Below are 6,271 nucleotides of genomic sequence, written 5' to 3'. Positions count from 1 at the left end.
ACTGCGGAGACTACCACCACCACTACCTCAATCCGCGCGTCCAAGTACCGCTCGACACTCCATCAGGATAGAAGAGCGTGAAGGAGTTGGTGGCTCGTCGTCGTCACGCATTAAGCAAGGGAGGGGAAAGGGGAAGGCGCCGACTCCACCTAGCGACGACGATGACGATGAGGATGAGGAGGATGAGGACTACGTCGCACCAGACGCTGAGGAGATAGACATGTCGCAGCTTCCCGACGCGCCTCAGGGGATGCAACCCACACAATACAACTTGCGATCCACTCGGGCAGCGAAAAAGAGGTAAAATGAGCTTACCATTCTCAAATGTTATTTGATTTCCCTTATTTTGTTTTTAAAATGTTTTAAACATTGGATTTTCAAATGTAGGTACACTCCGGGCTCGCAAGCAATTCGGCGCCAACGGAAGAAGTGATTTGTATGAAGTTAATCTATTGGTTTGTAGTATGACATATGTGGTGCACTATGTGATATAAAATGTGATGGACTATGTGAGGACTATGTGATGGACTTTTGACATTGTTTCATGTGTGGAATATAGGATGGACTTTTGGCATTGTTTGATGTGTGGGATATGTGATAGACTTTTGGCATTGTTTGATGTGTGGAATATGTGATGGACTTTTGGCATTGTTTGATGTGTGGAATATGTGATGGACTATGTGAGGACTATGTGATGGACTTTTGGCATTGTGATTTGTGCAATTGGAACTTGTTTTAGTCTGTACGAATCTGTGAATTGTGATTTGAATTGCGAACTGTGAATTGGTTCATTTGTGCAATATGGATCTTCAATTTGCAGGGAGGCAGAGGGCGGCGCCAACCACCCTGGCGCCGCGGTTGGGGAGGGCGGCGCCAGCCAGTGCCGCGAGGCAGAAGGGTTTCGGGCTGGGTGGAGGACGGCGCCAGCTACCCTGGCACCGTGGTCCATGAGGGCGGCGCCAGCCGAGGCCCGGAGGCAGAAGGGCTTCGATGGGGGGAGGAGGGGGGCGCCAGCCACCCTGGCGCCGCGGTCTGGGGGGGCGCCAGCCACCCTGGCGCCGCGGTCTGGGGGGGGACGCCAGCCATAGCCCGGAGGCAGAACAGACTTGGCGAAAATTTTGAGGGCGGGGAGAAAGTTGGTGGGGCCCGCAGAGGAGGGGCGCGCCAGCCATGCTGGCGCCGTGGTATGAGGGGCGGCGCCACTGTGGCTGGCGCCCCCTTCGGCCTAGTCAGCACCTCCACGACAACCCTACTGCCATGGTGGCACGGGCACGGCGCCAGTGTGGCTGGCGCCGCCATGTTGGGGTACAGCGCCAGCCACTCTGGCGTCCCAAAAAGGACCATTTCCGGTTTAAGTATTTTCAGGGGTCTATTTGTAAAATAAGTTTTCAAAAAGGACCAAAATGTAAAAATTTCAGCGAACGCCGGTGTCCATTCGGCCACGAAGTCAGCTAGGACTTGGGACTTGATGGCCGTGCGGGCGACAAAATGCAGGTCGAAAGGTGATAACTCTGCTGCCCACTTGCTGAATCGGCTAGTGATCTTCTTGCTTCATAGCACTTCGCCCAAAGGATACTGCGACGGCACAGTGACTTTGTGGGCCTGAAAGTAGTGCTTAAGCTTGCGCGAAGCCATCACTAGGGCGTAAGCGAGCTTTTCCATTTCAGCCGAAGCTCCCTACTCACCCTTGCCCGTGAGGGGCTTGTTGGAGGCATGCCATGAGGCCCTTCGGCCGAACCCGCCAAAACCATAGTACCAGCAAGGATCCAAGCCAAAGACGTCGAGACCATTCGGGCGAAGCCCTACGGCGAAAGCCATAAGCGAAGGTGGCGAAGGCTGGAAACCTGCGCCGGTGCTTCGCAAGTAGAGGCATCTTGGGCGAAGGGCATACGGCGAACTACAAAGGCTTCGCTTTGACGAGTTCGGCATCAAGGAGGCCCGGCAGGCCGCTCCCAACCTATAGGGCTCCTTCGCCCTAGACCAGGCCCAGCCTATCAGCCCATTAAAGGCCCATGTATGCAAATGACGCTATGTACCCATATAAATGTCCCTCTCATGAGGGCAACCATGTAAAATCCCCTGTAATCCTAAACCCTAGCAGCTGATATCCTGTAATGGGGCTATAAATAAACACCTAGGGCCATGTAATTGGGGGATCCCGAAAAATTTGATCAATCAATACATTTATTGCTTTTCCAACACAGTTGAGTAACCACGTCCTTCAACGTATGCGGTTGTCGTTTCGACAACACCCTACTTTCTGTGCCTAAAGCTTCCACGGCCATCCCTCTTTGATCTTTCCCTTCCTCCCAAGCAGTGGTGGTCTCTCTACTCTCCCATGCTTCTGCTGTCATTATATCTTTATACCTTTTACCTAACCCAGTTCTGGCAGTTTCATAGACAGTGATGCTGGTAATAATTGGTTTTTGATAGCATGCATGCAGTACAATTTGGTTGTTATGTGTCTTGCTTTTCAGTATAATTCTTTTCTTTGAGAGAAGCTTTTCAGTACTAGTTGTAAAAAAGACCATGAGATCAGTCTAAGTCTCGTCTTTTGGGTTAATGTGTCACAAAATAAAGTGAATATCTGATCATATGCCTTGAGGCGACACTGTTAGGGCCATATATAGTATTCCTAAGACATGCTGATTTTGTATAAGTCATTTTGTAAAGTTTTATCGAATTTATAGGAAAAGATAGCAACATTTGAACACAAAACACGCATGTATACCATCAAAACAAATTCAATTTTAAATAAGTTTAACTAGAAAAAAATTAAAATGTTTTATATAATATGAAATGGAGGGAGTATGTTTTAGATTATGGAAAGAAATATAGCCTTTATATTTACAATTATTGGATATACAAAGACATAGGACTACTAGTTAGCCTGTGGGAAGGGGAAATGTGTCGAAACTAGAATTCGGCAATATGAAAAGGGGCAGCGCACAAGAAGGAAAGTGGATGGGTTATGAGACAAGGATTTAGATAGATTCAGGTCTTTTCGATGATAAGTAATACCATACTCCTGTTCGGAAATTTGATCCACTGATTGTGATATTGATCTGACAATCTCAAGTGTGGTTATGCCCCTCAAGAGGCACCATGCCCCTTATATAGTCGGAGGAGACAGGTTTACAAGATAGAGATTTTACTCCTTCCGGTTTAAATCTCTATAACTATTTCACAATTATAGCGAACCAGGACTACGGGATGTTTCCTTGATATAAAAACAACCATAATACCCGAGTTCTTATCTTATACATATGCTACTTATATGGACTATCCTAGTCGGATAGTCTTGCCATGTGGGTATATGCTACCTATAATCAAAGGTGTGCATGTTCATAAAAGAGCAGTAAAAGGTTTGTTGTGTTCTTCAAGACGTAATAACCTGTGCTGCTTGACATTCATGGTAATTAATTGGTCCTAACATGAATGAACTGGCACAAAAGTAATTTAAAGCATGGATCCCTGAAAGAAAAAGGTTAAATTAAAGCAACTGCAACTCCAACTTTCCTGCAATGTTAACATTGGTTAGGTTATGACACATATACAAAAGTCGTACAATCTGGTGACTTTAACTTCCCCCACTACCACTTTACCGAATGCCTCTACTGAATGTCTACAATTCGGCAGACTTTAGCAATGTAGTTTATCAATATAAGCTCACGGTTAATCTGTATTTTTTTTCCAAACAACTGAAACACAAATAAAGGATTTGGGTGTATTTATAAATTTTCAAAATTAGTGAATGTCTTTAGGGTACATTTACGATATTTCTTTATTGGTTGGTAGATTAATAAGCATACAAAAATATAGGAGCTCAAACATAAAATATAGTTTTTATAACGCGTGAGAGAGTAAAATTAGTTGTAAATCTAGTTAGAACATACATATATATTTTTTTATATATAATAAACAATAGTATTAGGACAACAAATTATTTACCATAATTTATTGCAAAACTAATATTTATATGTAAAATGAACTTTACATTTATTTTGAGTAAAATTTTACCATGCATAATTGTGAATATAATATAACTTTTTTGAGATGTTATTTTATTTAAATTGGTTTGAAGTATTGCTAGCTGATTTATAGTCTTTATTTCTATAGTAGTATTTTCTTCAATTCTCCTGTCTTTTAGATTTATTATTTGTTTCGCCTTTATGATCAAATAGTGACTTCCTCAATCTTTAGAATGTTGTCGGAGTTGAAGCCACCCTGCCAGTCCAGCGCTGCGCTGACCCGAACCATGCCACACCTCCACCTTACGTGCCGCTATGCAAAAACAACAAACCTGAGGCCATGTCTCCGCCCACAGCAACCCATGCCTTCTGCCGCATCTCCCACTACCTTCCCTTCCACCCGAGCCTTCTAATGCTGCCCTGCTCGCGCCTTCCGTTCCTGCTCCCACTGCATCTCCCCCGTCTGCCCGGGCCTTCTGCCACAGTTGCTGCTTCATGCTCCAAGCTAGGGGCAGCATGGTGGTCGCTGACGATCGGCAGAGACCAGTAAATGATGGCACTCGGATTTAGAGGGCAACGGGAACCCCGGGGCTAGCGATGTCTCTCATCTCCCACGGTTGGCGACTTCCGCCGGGGATGAAGAGGCATAATAAAAGAGAGGAGGCACAGTAGCAGAGGAGGACACTATGGTGCTTGAGAGGAATGGCCGATGGAGAGGGCGGTAGCAGGCGGCAAGTCGCTAGTGAAGCCAATCGAGGCAGGAAGGTAGTGTATTTATTTTTAATCTTTCTTTGCTCCCTATATCTCATTCCCCACCAGCCCCTCCCCGTCGTTCGCTGCCATCATACTAGCCAGATCTGGTGCCCTAAGCTCATGGGCATCGGATCAATGGCCCAGAAGCTGAAGTCGGGAAGGGAGAGTAGCAGCCATGCAGCGGATGAGGATGCCGTGGTGGCAGCGACGAAGCTCTTTGTGCGGGTGCTCCACACCATGCCACCCTTGCCTCCCCCCTCACTGTGATGCCCGCGGGCCGTCCCGTCCTGCGCCGGCCCACCTAGGTCCCCAAGCGTCACCATCGCAGCTGCTGGACATGATTTGAATTGTCTATTTTGATACCCTGTAAACTCAAATTGTTTTACTTTTATTTGTAAAAAAATATGTTGCAACACATTGGTATTTTGCTAGTAGAAAAGAGATACACAATGCCTGTAAAAAAAGAACAAAGTGGAGTGTAACCATGACAGTGATTAATTTCGGTGCACCCAAATAGTATACGAATTAGTCATTTGTAATAATTCTACCAAGCCTTTTATTGTCGATTTAATTCTTAACAGTAATATCGTGTATTCTAGTGGCCTGTTTGGTTGGAGGGAGTTGGTGATGGGGAATGGGAGTTTATGATATCTAGGAGATTAAGTCTGTAGTTTGGTTGGAAGACTTGGGAATTCGAGGGGGTTTGGGATAGGGAATTAAGAGGTCCAATTCTCACCAATCTCTTACTGGGGGAGGCCTGTTAATTCGTGAGACTTGGAGGGAATAAGATGTGAAACCAAACAGGGATGGAAATTAAAAATGTAACTCCCATGACCAATCCCACGATCAATTCCCTCCTTGAAACTCCCATTCCTCTTCCCTTCTCTTGCCAAACAGGCCGTAGGGTTACTTTTGTCAAGACTGGAATTTGTAGGCTCTCATCATATGCACACTTAGAAAAAAAATTAAGAGACAAATCCTATCTTCCTATATAGTTTTGTTACCCATCAAGAAGCATTTACTCCTATAAAACAAGGCATGCAAGAAGCCACATAGACAATAATTCTAAGACATCGGTCACATTAGTACATAGTTATCAGCCGTTGGATCAAGAAACAACTCACCCATTTAATTTAATCATTGATTACTTATCCAGTCACCTCCCTTTAGATCATAATCAAGCATGACATTGTTATCAATTCTGCACATAATACTATGTTTTCTCCTCCCAAGTCTTCCAAGATAATACAAAACTTATCTCCTTTATTTAATAGAACTCAAATTATTGTATAAGATCTGAGTTTTGTTTTGTTATAAACAATTGGATAAGATAGAGTAATTATGCATCGTTAACCCAAACCTATTTCTGAAACAAGCTTGAGATAAAGCAAAGATGTGCAAACTATCCTAATTATGACAATATCCAAATTGTTCATGATAATAACTTTCGTACATTATAACAATACACACTGACGTTTTTTAAAAAAATAAAACATGAATTGTATTATAATAGCAAAGGCTGTATATGAAGCCATATTATCATTTAT

Source organism: Oryza sativa, chromosome 4 (assembly GCF_034140825.1).
Source record: "Oryza sativa Japonica Group chromosome 4, ASM3414082v1".
Classification (NCBI taxonomy): domain Eukaryota; kingdom Viridiplantae; phylum Streptophyta; class Magnoliopsida; order Poales; family Poaceae; genus Oryza; species Oryza sativa.
This window is presented reverse-complemented; position numbering follows the sequence as displayed.